At 41.6% G+C, this 16,120-nt stretch overlaps 1 pseudogene; it reads left to right on the top strand.

The window, feature by feature from the left end:
• Nucleotides 1-1,472: 1,472 nt before the first annotated feature.
• On the top strand, nucleotides 1,473-6,266 carry LOC119583219 (annotated as a pseudogene).
• The last annotated feature ends 9,854 nt before the right edge of the window (nucleotides 6,267-16,120 follow it).

Genomic DNA, 16,120 nt, shown 5'->3' with positions numbered 1-16,120 from the left:
GTCTTGTGTGTGGTGCTGTGTGTGGTGTGGTGTGTGTGTGTGTGTGTGTGTGTGTGTGTGTGTGTGTGTGTGTGTGTGTGTGTGTGGTGTGTGTGTTCAGAGCACAGCTGTAAATTGCAGTTAAGAAAGAGATGATCAAAAGGTGATCAGAAAGACTTACGGTTAAATAATTCTCCACTTCTATAGATAGGTTATGAAGTTTCTCCCCATTCCCACAAGTTCCTTATAATAGTGCCCCTTCACATGCCAAGACACATAATAGTTGCTATAAAAAGACACGCTAAGCAGGGCACATAATACCCAGCGGTGACAATACGACGGCAGGAAGTCCCAGGTGCCGCCCATCCATGACGCCCGTCGCCGCCCATCGTACCAGGATATATAGTTCCCACCACTGCTCCCGAAGTCTTCAGAAGGGCTTCGCGCCGCTCCAACAGACGGGGACCTTCCTCTCCTTCCTTCTCGACTTCAAGGCGTGACCGCACTCTAGCAACTGACTCGTTCGTTTGCTGGGTCGAAGTCTGTCGAAGCCAAAGTCGAAGTCACCATCGAAGACAACTTGGAAGTCATCGTCCAAGTCATCGTCTAGGTACAGGACAAAGGAAGAGGATCCCCTGTCCCACGTAGGCATTTTGCCGAGGGAGATATTCTCTGGTTTCTCCTGGGCGAAAAGGTTTCCGGGGCGACTTTGTTGGAAAGCTGAATTCACCGTTAAGTAAATCTTAACAGGTAATTTGATTTTTACTTTAGAATTATAAACCTTCTCGTTCTTGCTCCGTTGTTTTTGAAATATATGTGCTTCTTTGCATTATTTTGTCTGTTATATCAGGAAACAATGCCCACTCACGCCCTCCCGACCTGAGAAGTAGGAGGAATATTTTGTTTATTTGATTCTTAGATTTTAGGTTTGTGTGTGTTTTTTTTCCGACGTATTGTTAGTTTTTATACGGTCTCTTACATGTCAAAATTAGTTCGAAAAGCTGTTTATTACTACAAAATGGCCTTCATCCTTTCGATATCTTTTACTCACTCCCTTAACATCTTCAGCACGACAACCGTCAGGTCTCCTAACGGTGTTTTATACAGGAATAGAACAGACAGTGCTTTATGCAAATCCTAACCAGGTCAGCAAAAACAAAGGATTGGACAGCCTCCTGACAGTGTACCAATGAATGAATAAAACACTATAAAAACGATTTATTGAAAGGTGAGCACCAGTTCCGAAATTCATGGATGTAAGAAAGAATAGGAAGAAGCAAGCGAAGGAGTGACGTACAGGCCGGCCCATGGAGTAGGAGACTCCAAAGAGAAAAACTATTGTTCGAGGGGAAACCGTTTGTATAGGAGGACTCCACCTGACCTGCTATCGATGGCGATTTTGTCCCTAACTACAAGAAAGAGCGTCGAGCTGGTTTATTGGAATGGGCATACTTTTGCTGAGATACTGCCTGTGAGACTAGCAAAATCTCACCATGATACTGGTGCCAGAAGAGAACATGATGAATAGGTAAGTGCCACTTTAACAGAAGCAGAAAGAGGTCCGGTGTAGGTTAGTTGTGATGGCAGATATATTTGCCCTCCGCAACTGATCCTGCCAACGAGGAGGAGTGAGTGACTGCAGTAGAGTAGACTGCGGACGGATAGTACGGAGCCTGCTGGGGAGAGTTCATTGGTAAAAGGTACGGCGGGTTCATTCTAGACAGCATGTTATCAATAGCCCAGTTTGTTAAGATACAGGGGAACTGATCTCTCCATCAAGTACTGGGAATCGTAAGTGCAGAGCGTAAGATGAAACAGAAGGGTAATGATTACTCATATCATGGATGGAGGTTTTAGGGAAAAAAAAAATAACTGTGCGTTACATCTCACTCTGCATGCTTATTGTACAGAAGAGAAAGTGATCAGCAGAAACAATGAATTAGTGTGTCTAAAATAGAGGAATTGCCGTCGACCTGCCAGACCACCCCTGACCTAGAGAGAGAGAGAGAGAGCAGAGAGAGAGATGAGAGAGAGAGAGAAGAGAGAGGAGAGAGAGAGAGAGAGAAGAGAATGACCTCTCCAGTAGAATATCGGCCAGAAAACACAAGAGAAGAAAATAAAGTCAGAAAGATCAAGAGGTTGATTAAAACGTAAATGACTAATGCATAGAAGAAAATCGACAAACAAGTAACAGTAACAAGGTCTAGAAAAAGTGTAAAAGAAATACCTAAGAGGTCTTGAAGTCGGCAGAAGCTTACAGCGTATCACCGTAGAAGTAACATTTTTATAATTCAATTTATTCATTTAAATATATATATTCATATCTACCTGTCCGCTGCATCAACCCATTTTTTCATTATAGTAAGTATTAACTTCATTTCCATTTATCCGTGTGATTACTATTCCTGTTAGCACAGCAGCACAATGGAGGACGCCCAACGTACGTCAGGCCAACTACCTTCAACGACGCGATAGCCCTTGGGTGCGACAGAATACACTGCCGCAGATGGCCGTGGCAGGAGGAGGGCGAGAACATCCTGGACATTGGTTGTGGTTCGGGTAAGAAGAAATGTGTGGAATTTATGTTTGACTCAGCAATGGGCACTAATAATAAAGATCAGTATTTTAACGTCTTTAAAACTGCGTAGTGCTCTATGAACAGCCACTGATGCATCAGTTTTGTCCGTCCACCGTTTTTTTTTTTTTTATAAATAAACAATGACGGTGTGCTCTTTTTAGCGTGAAACGGCGTGGTCCCGTTCACGAGTACAGCAAATGGTTAATGTATCTGAAAGAAACAAAAACTCGTTGTATCAACGCCGCTACGTGCAGAGACTGTACTTGGACCGTTCGGGCAGAGGGCGGAATTCCCAGCGTTATAAGTGAGGCAATATCAGCTGAATTTCTTGGAGATTAATTCTGTCCTTTTTTCCCCTTTTGGTCGATTACAAGGCTCAAAGTTGACTTTGCTCTCCTTCCTGTTGCATGCGCATTAATGCTGGAAAAGAATTTAAGGATGTGCTGTATACCTTGTTAGCTTTAAAGTTGAAAGCACATAATTCCAAGTTTGTCTTCTTCTGTCCCCTAATGAAATTTAGGATCACATTATTTCCATAAAAGAACACCATATTAAAAACTCAGCAAAATGACACACGCCAAAGAATAAAAATCAGACACATACCACTCATACGTATACAACAACCCCATCTTCACGGAACACACAAACACACGCCTTAATATGACCCAGATTCATTACACCTTTATTACCCATACCCCTATGGTGGAAGTCACGGAGGGGAACCTGGCTGATGCCCCTGACTGCCTGCGTCGAGCAGGTAACTGGCGTGGACATCTCGTCAGTAAATGAGTGGTGAAGCTTCGCACCAAAGGACCTTCCAGCATAACACCCTCGCTTTCCGTCAGCTCGACACGAGAGACCGTCCAGCCGGCGCAGACTCTCCCCGACGGCTTCTCCAAGGTGGGCTGTACTTGACTCTCGTGCGGACTGAGGGGCTTATGCGGCCGCTGTTGTCGGCGTTGCGTTTGGTCTGCTGCGTTCTAGGCGCTTCCATTTCCTTTTCGTATTTTAGGAATATTTGAGTAAATGACTCGCGATTCGATACTATCTATTATATAATATATATATATATATATTATAATACATATATATATATATATGTATGATGTATATATGTAGTTATGTCTATGTATACATGTAGGTATATATAAAGATAGCAACAGATAGATAGCAGACAGATAGAACTGAATGTCCGTCACTATTTTATAAATTTTTCAAAACTATCTCCTTTAATAATTGCCTCTTCCCCTTCTCGTCCCCCGGGCCCCAGTATTTTCGTTTTTTTACTGCCTGCACTGGTCAAGGACCAGCCCCGCTGCCTCAACAACAATTACCAGCTCCTGCAGCCCGGAGGCGAGGCCGCTGGGTCCTGGCCCACAACCCGCTCTTCTCCAATGTACCAGAACTATGAGCGAGAAGATCGAAGGAATAAGTACATGCAGGTGATCTTTACCTTCACTTTTATCGTTTGTCCTTTTTAGGTTTTATTTATGTACGTGTAATTATTTGCGTTTGTGTGTTGGGCTGTGTCGTGTGTGTGTGTGTGTGTGGGGTGGTGTGTGTGTGTGTGTGGTGTGTAGTGTGTTTGGCACACACTAGCTCCTATATGTTAGTTTATTTTTTCAGGTGTGAGTTTCATTTCTCTTTAAGTTTTTTGGTTCTCTTTGCTACAGTAATACATTTTAAGGCATATTAAATAACAAGAACACAATTGCTCCATTCTTTTCTCGTGGTTAAACCTTGATAATAGTAAATTCATATGCGATGAAAAATAAGCGTGACGAGGACTATCTCGTATCTGGCTAGAATAAGTCGGCATGAGACATTATATGTTTGATTTCTTAGCACGGTTTTTTTTGTATAATATACGGCCGTTCAAAACATACACGAAAATATCGACTGCAGTCACGCACCCTCAAAATAATCCATTTTACACAAGCATTCATACCATAAGTTGTAACACCACTTCACCATAACTCGCAATCAATACACACATAATACACCATCCCCTACTAGCACATCATCAACCACAACATCACACCACCACCTTATCACGCTGCCAACGCATTTGAACATCCCTAAACACACACGACGCCAACTTAGACCCAACACAATAACCCCATCACCATATCACGTTTTGCAACGCCATAAAACACATCAGTTAACACTACACGACGCCCATTTATCAACATAACACGATAACTCTACCACCACACCAAGTCACTTGACTCCACACGACGCCATTTATCACCATAACACAATAACACTACCACCACACCACGTCACTTGACTCCACACGACGCCATTTATCACCACAACACAATAAAACTACCACCACACCACGTCACTTGACACCACACGACGCCATTTATCACCACAACACAATAAAACTACCACCACACCACGTCACTTGACACCACACGCCATTTATCACCACAACACAGTAACACCCACTTCCCCGCCTCCTTCAGGATGTGAGTAACTTCATCCCGGCCTACCAGTACAAGAAAGCGACCCCGCCCAGTGCATGGCTGACGTCGCCGAGGAAGCAGGTTTCGAGATCATTTCCTGCGAAGCTCCTCAGTTCGAGTTTGTGTTCCGAGAACATCATTACCTGAGAGTAGAGTTTCATTTGTTTACGTGTTTGTTGTGGTTTGTTTGTTTTTTGGGGTTTGATTTGCTCTTTCGTTTGTTTGTCTTACGTGTTTTGAGTGATTGGCTTGGTTGTTTATTGTTTATGCTCTGTTTTGTTCTGAATTGGTATTGTTGTTGTGGTTTGTTTCCAGTCCTGGTCCTAGTACTTTTCTTTTGTTTTTGGTTTTCTTATGGTAATGTGTTTTTTTATAGTACATTGTCACCACCAACACCTTTCACCCAAGTCACCACACTTACTTTTTTTCTACACCACCTCATTCACTACAATACGCAACACTTTCCCTGTAAATCACCACTTTTTTCATACGAACATCCTCCACAATCACCACATCTTCCACCACAGGGACACTAACGCCTCATCTGACAATCCCCACCCTCCTAATTCACCACCACCCTCATTGTAATCAGCATTTCAATCACTACAAATTCCACTCTCTCTGCCTTTTTCACAGTCGCACCACCTTTTTTTTTCACCAAAACCATAAACGACCGTCTATGCAGTGACCACCACTTTTATCACATCCTCTAATCTTCTTCACTATCGTCTTCACTTTAATTGCTGTTCTTCTTCATTACAATCTCTACTATGCCTTTATCACAATCACCAGCCCGTTTACCATAATCTTCTCCATCATCACCATAACCATTTTAGTTACAGTTACCACCATCTTCACTACACGTACGACTGTCATCTTCCTCAGTACCACTTTTACTACAAACATCTTCTCCACCACACATATTACGACAACCGCCCTCTCCAACCACCTCCACCACCACCAACACTTCCCACAACCACCCTCTCCACCACCCCCACCACCACCACACTTCCCACAACCACCTCCGCCACCTCCACCACCACCAACACTTTCCACAACCACCTCCGCCACTAACTCCTCCCTTTTTCACCCACCCAGACGCCATCAAGGCCGTGAACCCTTTTCTGAAGCGGATCCCGACGGAGAGCCAAGACGCCTTCCTCATGGACTGCCTCAACGAACTCGCCAAGCTAAGACGCCAGCAGAGACGGCCAAGAGGGGCCAGGTACAACCTATGATCGCTCAACCTCCTTCAGTCGGAGTGAGAGGGCCGGCTGGGGAGAGGAGGGGAGGGAAAGTGTGTCTGGAGAGAGGGAGTGAGGGTGAGGGAGAGGGAGGAAGAGAGAGAGAGAGATGAGAGAGAGAGTGAAGGAGGAAGGAGTGAGGAGTGAACGTGAGTGAAGTGAGTGAGTGAGTGAGTGAGTGAGTGAGTGAGAGAGGGGAGGGGAGAAGGAGAGGGAGAGAAAGAATGAGAGTGAGGGAGAGAGAGGGGACTGATAACGACAGCACAGCAGAAAGGTCGCAAAACGATCGGCCAGGTTAAAGTCGCCCGTCTACAAGGCAGGAGTAAGAGGGAATGTGGAATGAAAGATTAGGAAAACAGAGAAAGAGTAGAGGCTGGAGAGGGAGAGGAAAGAGGTTGAGATGAAAGAAAGAGAGAGAGTTGGTGAAATGAGGAGAGAGAGAGAGAGAGAGAGAGAGAGAGGGGGGGGGAATGAGAGAGAGAGGAAGAGAGAGAAGGAAAGAGAAGATAAAAAAAGGATGAAAGACAGAGGACAAAAGAGGCAAAAGTGGATAGAAAAAGAATGAAATAAGGAAGAAGACAGCCCTGAATGAGGATGAACAGGAATAAAATGGAAGAATGAAAACACAGCAAACAGGGAGAATGGTAATTGCATAGAAAGTAAGAGTATCATAAGAGTAACGAAAGGAAAATAGAAGAAAGAAGTTTGCAAAGGTGAGTCAGGAGCCGCGACGGTGAACATAGCAGGGAAGAGAGAAAAGGGAAATGAGCGATGATAAAAAGAGTGGTAAAGAGAAGGAAGCAAATGAGATAACGACGAGAGGATATCTGAAGAAAATAATCCGTATATGCGAAAATTTATAAAAACCATGGAGTTTTTATTTTCATTTGTTCAAGAAATCACGACTCCTTTTCCTCTGTATAAATAATTTATTCACTGTGCTTATTAGTACCATGTGATCCTCAAAATGAGTGAATTGTAGATGCTTATGAATGAATCATAATGCTTTGCCATGCCCTTAGGTTTATCAGTCAATTATTAAGCTTTGCATTTAAGTTATTAAAACAGAATCACAATACGAGTTTCAATGGATTCCTTTTGTTTACATAATAAAAAAAAAAATATTTTTCCTCCTCTAAGTGGATATAGCAGCATCAATGGTTTATATGTGAATTGTGTATATCCTCTTCTCGCTAATTAAATGTAAGATTAAATGCTAATATTAAGACTCACCGTTTATCAAGTACGATTTAAAAATACCAAGTCAGCTAAGAATCCCTCGTTTTGCTCTGTTCATAAATTCGCAAAGACAATATCATAATATATCTATTGTTTCTAAGATTATTATTACTTATATCTTACATGCTAAATCTAAGGGATCGAAAAAAGGTAATTGTTAGTTTACAGATGGTGATAGCATTCTCTAAATGAATATCACACCAAATTCAATAGTTTTATGACTTGAACGAGTGTCATGTAAAGAGATTACTGATCACTGTGGAAATGTTAGTAAGGATGATAAGGATAATGACAGTAATAATTACAGTTATTATTATTATTACTATCATAAAAAAAATAGATAGATAGATAGATAGATAGATAAATAGATAGATAGATAGAGATAGAGATATAGGTGTATGTATATTGATATATATATAATATATATATATATATATATATATATTAATATATATATATATATATACACCACACACCACACACACATATATATAATATATATATATATATATATATATATATATATATATGTATATTTGTATATATATTATATATATATATATATATAATATAATATATATATAATATAACAGATAAAACATACACACAACACACAACACACACCACACCACAACACAACACACACACACACACCACACACACATTATATATAATATATATATATATATATATATATATATATTATATATAATATATATATATATACATATCTATTTAACGTATTCACATTCTGAGCGATGATGGATATCACAATGATATATTTTATTCATAGTTGATGATGCTCATAGATATAGATCACGAATGGATAATGAATGAATAGATTACATAATAATAAGAATATGCAGAATATACATAATAATATAATAATCATAATAATTCTATAATCTGAAGATAATAATACTCTAATAATGATATAATAATCATAATATATCAATAATAAAAAAAACAAAATAATAATAATAAAATAATAACAAAAAAAAATATAATATAAAAAAAAATAATATAATGATAATAGCAATAACAACCATATGATAAATAATATGATAATATTAATAATGATATAATGATAATGAAATAATAACATAATAATATGACGATATAACAATACAATAATAATAACAATGATGTGACGATAATACAGTACTATCGCATTAACAGTATTATAGTGAGTGTCTGGCAAATAATCGGTTTGTATTCATGATTTGTCCTTTTTATGTATAACATACAGTAGTCAACGGCGATGTTGTGATGATGATGATGTGGATGATGGCAGAATAGAAGTAGCAATAGCAATCAAAATCATGACACATATAATACGATGATACATAAAAATAACAATAACAATAATGACAATAAGTGATACACGATAATACATTAACCAAATGCAGAAATTTCAGAATATAGAAATCTTCATATTGTATTGTAATGAAAAACCATTATTCATTATTAATTCTTAAAAATAGCATAAAGTATGACTGCAAATAAGTTGTGCAGTCAGTGCCTTCATCTAACCTACAATACATGCTTAGTTACCCATTATTAGATATTATAGCATTATTAACCTAATCTTAATTATCAAATTTGGTATACGTACATCCTGAGCCAAAAAAGAGTGTCAAGTTAGCCGAGCCTTAGCAAGAAGGCATTTGCTCACAACTTGGAACCGGTGTGGAGAGCACCTTCGTCCTTGTGTATCATCAGTCGACAATGATCCATGTTTCCAGACGGCGTGGCTGGAGGATCTTGTGTGCTTAAGCAACCTAATTGCCTTCAATCACTGGCTCGGAGCTTTTATCAGCCTGGCAAACTGATTGAAAGTTGCAATACCTGATCAGTGTGTAGCAACATTTAACATGCATTTTAGAGTTTTTGCCAAAATAAAACATAATTTTGTGTGTTATCACGTGTCTAAGCAACATTAATGCGTGATGAAACCTTGTATTCCGAGCAGTGGACATAAGAAATACAAAAGAATTAATGAGTTATCAGTGTGTGATGAATGTAACGGCAAACCATGTAACCTAATAAAATCACAGGTAACCACGAATGAAAACAGGTGTTCTTACAGCATTGGTACAGATATTTAACAACTATCGTAGCAGAGGGAAGCAGGTGTTCATCAGCTCGCAGCATGGCAACAACAAAATGTCAAATATTCAAAGTTGTGACAATCAGTTGCTTTCTGTTTCTATTCACATATACATACAAAACATACATGTTGTGTTTGGGGGGAAGAGGAAATTGGGAAGGAGGTGGCAGGTGACGGAAAAGGTGTAGGAGAGGAAAGAAGTATACAGAAAGTGATTTGACAAACGCAGAATAAAATGTTTGTCAAAAATTCACCCCGAGAAACGCTAGAGCCGAAACTCGATCCGGGTCCAGAGTACGCTGACCCATCCCAACATTAATGCTTCTGGATTCTGGAGGCCCAAAAAGTGTTGAAATCCTCCTTTGCTTTTTCATACTCCTCGGGATGGAGTTTCCCTTTAACCGCTGGTCAATAAAGGACAAGCGAGCTGAAAGAACCCGAACTCCTGAGGGTCGTCCGAATGCCTGCTGAAAGAGAGGAACAAGAAGCCCATTAAGGTTCAGGAAATTAAAAAATTAGATCAAGGAGAGGAAGAAAGAAAGAAAGAGATGCGAGGAGGGAGTGAAAGCGGGAAGGGAAGGAGAATCCCAGGCTATCCAGTTTTTTTTCATCGCATATGAAAAAAGGAAATGAGATGCCCTTTAGGTTTAAGGACCTACACTCAGGAAACTTTTCTCGGAACCCATATATGAGATACGGAGACGCGTCGGCTGTTGATAGCTGTACAAGAGAAGCATCGTGATCGCAGCGATCGTAGCTCCTCTCGGGCAGCCGACCTACGATTATGAACACGAGATTTGACAGGCACCAAATACGGGGGAGAAAAGTTCTTGGGTTTGGCTCTGCTTCAGGCACAATAGGGAGAGTGATTGGGAGAGAGAGAGTGGATTGAGGGTAGAGGAAGAAGGAAAAGAGAGAAAGAGGGGAGAGAATTAGAGGACTGTGACTGGAGGAAGCTGGGAGAGTTGGAGGGGGCGTGGCGAGGAGATAGGGAGAGAGAGATGGAGGACGGAAAGGGAGAGAGATGGAGAGTAAAGGAGCTGGAGTCGATGGAAAGGAAGGGAAGAAAAAGGACAGGGGAATGGAGAGGGAGCAGGGAAAGAGGGAGAGAAGGAGAAGAAACAAAAGAGTAAAAAGAGGCAAAGGAAGTACGACCTGAAAGAGAGAGGGGGGGGGGGTAAGTGAAAAGGATATTTGGAAGGAAACAAAAGGAGGAAAAGATAGAAGGAGGGACGAGGAAGAGCGGTAGAGGAAGGGGAAGAGAGAGAGGGGGGGGGCGGAGATAAAAAAAAAGGCGGAAAAATGCTCTAACCTCCAATGAGTTAGCAGACGCAGCCAAAGCAAACGTGGGAACAGTAACCATGCTCTCATCCAAGCCACTGCAGCCTTCTTGATGACTCCCCTGGGTGCGGTCTTCCCGGAGCATCTTCGGGGGCGAAGGGTTCCCGAGGGCTGGGGACGTCCCGGCGAGGACATGCGCTCACCTTGACATCCAGGCACTCTCGCCCCTCAACCACGCCGCTGTAGGCAGGACCTTGGGTTAGCTCGAATCGAATTGTGTTGAACACGTTTCAGAATATTGTATCGAGAGAAGAAATGTTTCACAAGGCACAAATTCGGAGTAACTCCCTTAGAGACTACCATATTTGCCTCGGCACCGAATTGCCGCCTTTCATCTAGGCAAGTCTGCGGTAAGGAGGTATCTTAACACACGCACTCCCTTTTAGTACGCAACCAGACGGGCTCAGGCCCTTGGGTCGGATTTGGTCCGAAACCCAGCATGACTGCCTCCCGGGCTATTCCTCCTCCAGAGCTTGAACAGAACTCCTACCGATGACAGACATGAGTGACCCTTTTCTGTGTCATCCTCTTTAAAGGCTTTATTAAAGTTGACACAGAACTGCGATCGCAGAATGAACGTAACTATCCCTATTAGCCCTTGAGGATAATAATGGATTAAAGTGATATCCTTGCGAACATCAATTGCATGACCAAGACAGACAGGGATGTGCAAAAGAAACGTAGACTGTACTGTAAAAGCCCCGCAATAGATTAAAAAAAAAAGAAAATGGACATGCCTTATTGTAATAAGATACTGATAAATATTCAAATGTGTTTGGAATTTAAAGATGTCTTGAAAACCCTCAGTGTTCTAAAGTTGAGGTCGCCATCAATTAAGCTTTTAGAAGGAAACTTAGACACTTTTGCTTGGGTCCCCATTTCTTCTTACCAATGCAGAGCTTAAGATGAGCGTCTTAAGCAAGATTTGGGAATCAAATTACAAGTGACCCGTTGTCTCAGTTTTTGCAGTTGACAAGACGATCTTTTTAGTTAGGATGGGATCTTGGGGTTTTGTCTTGTCTAGCATGCTATTGAAATCTCTGATAATTTAATTGGTTTTAAAAAATTTTGCGTGTTTAAAAAACTATAACGCTATATTTATTATATATATATATTTATATATAATATATATATATAATAATATTATATATATATAATTAATTTTAAAAAATTGTCGTTCAGTCTTCTTATCATATTGCAAAAACATAATGATTACAAAATGTAAATGATAAAAAATAAATAATGTAAAAAAATAGTAATGATTGTCAAAAAACAAAAATTAAAAACAACAAAAAAATTAATAAAAAGTTTAATGGTTAATGGTTAAGGGGTTAAAAGCAAGAAAAAATGTGCTAACTTAAGGTCAGTACCTTATTTGTTTGGGGAAGGGGGGTTTGATTAGTGTTTTATTTTCTAACGGGGCAAGGATTGGTGAGTAAAGGGTTGGGGTCGGGTGTGGAAAGGAGTTAGATTGATAAAGGTTGTTGCTTTGAGGAAAAGAATGGGTTGTTGAAGCAAAAAGGGTTGGGATTGAAAGGATGTCTGATAGGTTGGGGGGTCGGGAGGGAGGAAAGGGGGGGGAAAGCAGAGAGGGGTTTTTCAAAACGGGGCACGATAATGGGTTGGGGGATTAAAAGGGGGAAACTTTCAAAAGGGAAACAAAAGGTGGATCAGATTGTGACATCAATAGAGTGGTTAGAGGGGGTGGGGCCCAAATGCTAAGCGGGCGGAGCATCCCCCAACGTCTTTTCCGATGAAATGGAGTGACCAGGGGGAGATTGATATTTTCAAAATTTTAAATTTATTATGCGGAGGCTTGACCAAAAAAGATTGCCATCGTTATACAAAAGGCTTAAAGTGTGGGTAATAATCCTGGGGATATGTGGAACGGGGTTGGTTAGTGGACATGAGGCTGGCGTGCTAGTGTATCTGCCTGTTCTTTCCCGGGGGTTTCAACATGGCGGGCCCCCGAAAAATTTGATTGTTTTTTTGGCGTGGGGACGGGTAGAACAACCGTTCGGGATCTTAAAAACAAGGGGGTTGGGGTTGTATTGACTTTTGGAGTTAATGATTACGGGAGTCAAAAAAATTGTAAAGGGGAAAGGGGAAAAAGGAGTAATGTTTTTTAGACAAAAAGGAGTGCATAAAATTCTGTATAAGGACCTGGTTTAGGGGGAAAGGAGTTTTTTAAAATACGATTGGGGAGATTACTGCAAAACCGCACCGGAGGGGGTTTGGGGCCCTCTATTACTGAATACTAGGAATAGGGGAGACATGGTCAAGGAAATTGGAGAGGACAGTAGGGGGGATTTTGTTTTTGGTGGGTCGGGGAAACAAAAGCAAAAGGGGGGAGTATGACCATGGAGGACGGAATGGACAAGAATGGAGAGGTTGGAGATGGGGGAAAGGGAATGTGAGGGGAGGGTTCCATGCTTTTGGAAAGGAGTGTAATCGTGGAGATAAACCCCTAGGAAAGAATGGGGGTTGTGGATTTTATTTTTAGGGGGGGAAAATTGGTGGAATCGCATAGCATCGGAAGAGAAAGGCACGACGTCGAATGAGATGGTTCCTGTTCGGTACACCCCAAAAAGGGGAGGACAAAAGGGCGCCTAGTGCTAAGCGAAGACCACAGTGAGGATTGTATCAAGAGGGGGAAAGGGAGAAAAGTTGGGGCGAGGAGGATATGGCATCCAAAATCAAAAAGGGGGAGAGGATCAAAGTAAAATGAAATGAGGAGAGTTTTGCGATCGGGCCCCCATGATATAGGGAGAAGTTTTTAAGTTTCGAAGACGGGGAGAGCTTTTTCTTTATGTGTAAAATTTGGGTCTCGGGGGGGACAGTTTGGGTAAAAAATGACCCCTGGGAAATTTGCCAGAGGAAGGCTTGGGAGGGATCCATATAAAAAAGGGGGGTAGAGGACCTACACGTGAGGAAGAAAAGAATGGAGAAAGTTTTAAAGGGGTAAAAAAGGGGAAGCCATGGTTTGTGGCCCGAAGATCTGATGAATTCGTTTGAAAAATTGGAAAGAGATTTGGTATGTGTGCCAAGGCATAATTTTAAATCACAACTATGTGTGACCGGTCCTGGTGGAAAAACGAGACAAATCTTTAACACAAGAAGGGGAAAAGTGGTACTAGCACACTCCCTTGTGGGAACCTTCGTTTGGGGGAAAGATGATGTGGCGAGGGATTTTAACCGGAAAGTGCTTGGGAGGGGAAACTTTATAAAAGACCCCTGTTTCCACGTACCTAGAGGGGAAAATTGTTGGAGGATATGGTACCGCCATGGTATCATATTTTTTTTCTAGATAAAAAAAAATAGCTAGTAGGATTCTGTTTTAAAATGCAGATTAATATATGTCTAAAAATGAGGGGGGGGAGCTGTGCTTCTGGCAGGCAAAAACCAAATTTGGGAAGGAGAGAGAAGATTGTGAGTTTAAAGATACACATTAAGCGGAAGTTCCCTTTCCTTAAATTTTTTGCACAAGCAGCTATTTGTGCGATGGGCGAAGTTTTTAAAAAGGTACCCGTTTTTTGGGGTTTCGGGAAAGGGAAAGGATAAACTTTCCCCAATTAAAAGGGAAATTTCCGTTCCCCAAAATTGGTTGAAAATTTTTTTAAGGGGAAGGATAGGGGAGTGGGATTGCCGGAGCATACGGTATGAACCGTCGGGGCCTTTCATGATGTTACGGCATGTTTGGGGGCAGCATTGAGTTCAGAGGAAAAAATGGGGCATTATAGGACTCATCAGAGGATGGGGTGAAAAAGGGGGACTTCTCTGGTGGTTTTAAAGAGAGAAGTGTAAAGATAGGTAACCACAACTGACCTGGCTGAAATAATCACCCTTTTCATTAGCGACTTGGGGGGGATCAAAAATGAGGGTTTTGAATATGGAGGACAGGGGGCAGGAGGGGGGGGTGTTTGCCTGATAGTTTATGGATTCGGCGAAAAAATTTTTGAAAAGGATGAAAGGGGATGAAATTGTAAACTAATTTCGCCAGCTATTTTTTACTTTTCCCGGGGATTGTACGGGGAAATTGGCAGATGCTTTTTAAAGGAATAAGGTGATATTTTGATTTGGATACCTCTCTGTACGGTAACTGTTCCAGGCTCCCTTTTAAGCGAAGTGTTTAGTGCAATCAGAATTCCCATGGAACACTTTTGGGGGTTATGGTCTTGAGGCGAGGGAATAGCTTATGTCAGCTTTTAGACTTATTTGAAATACTGTATCTTTCTAAATAAGTGAGGGGGAGGGAGGGGTTGAATAGCGGAGTGAAGTGAAAGTATGCAGTCAGCTCTATAAAAACACCCGTGGGGATGGGGAGGGTAGTTGAAGTGGAAAAGGGAAACGGGAAAAGTGGTCACTATAGGGGAATGGTCTAAGACTGCCATGGAAATCTAAATGAAGAGAAGGGGGCATAGAGCGGTAAATGCATAAAAAAGATTGCTCGTGAAATCAAGTGTTGGGGCGATCTAATTTAGTATAGTAAGGTCAGCTGGGGGAGGGGAAACGCTCTAGAGATCGGCCTCGGAGTTTGTGATAGAATCCCCCCATGGTGGGGCGGCATTTAAAGTACCAACAGGGAAAGGGGGTTTAAAGTTGGGAAATTATTTTTAAAAACAAAAAAGTCAATGGGGGGGGATGGGGAGAAGTAACTGATTCACTGTGACCCAAACGGAAGGAAGATACGGGTAATGTGCAAGGGGCTTTTTTTGAAAGGAGGGGGGACATAAGGTTTTTCTGATTTTTAATTTTTGGTGAGACATAAAGGGAATTGGGGATGAGACAAAATTAATTGGGGTTGGTATTGGAGGGTTTTAGAAAAGGGCTCTTGAAGGCATACAAAAAAGAGGCATAAGGAAAGGATATACGAAGGTCCGGTCTGGGCGGAAACCGCGAATATTCCAAAGAAGGATAGTTTTTAAATTTTCTGTTTTTGAGGGGGGGAAACACTAAAAGGGGGGGAAAAGGGCTGAGAGGTCTGAGATGGGAGGGTGTGGGAGTTGGTTTTACTAGGGGGGGTTTAGGAGATGGGGGGTCGAGGAAGGGGGTCTTTTTACTTAGGGGGTTTAGTGTGTATCCAGGGGGGGTGGAAAGGGGTAGGGGGATGGTGGGAGGGATAAGTGGGCGGGGGTTGGGGGTTGGGGGCGGGGGGGAT

Source organism: Penaeus monodon, chromosome 17 (genome assembly GCF_015228065.2).
Source record: "Penaeus monodon isolate SGIC_2016 chromosome 17, NSTDA_Pmon_1, whole genome shotgun sequence".
Classification (NCBI taxonomy): Eukaryota; Metazoa; Arthropoda; class Malacostraca; order Decapoda; family Penaeidae; genus Penaeus; species Penaeus monodon.
The sequence above is the reverse complement of the archived record's forward strand: the minus strand, read 5'-3'. Positions and strand labels throughout refer to the sequence as shown.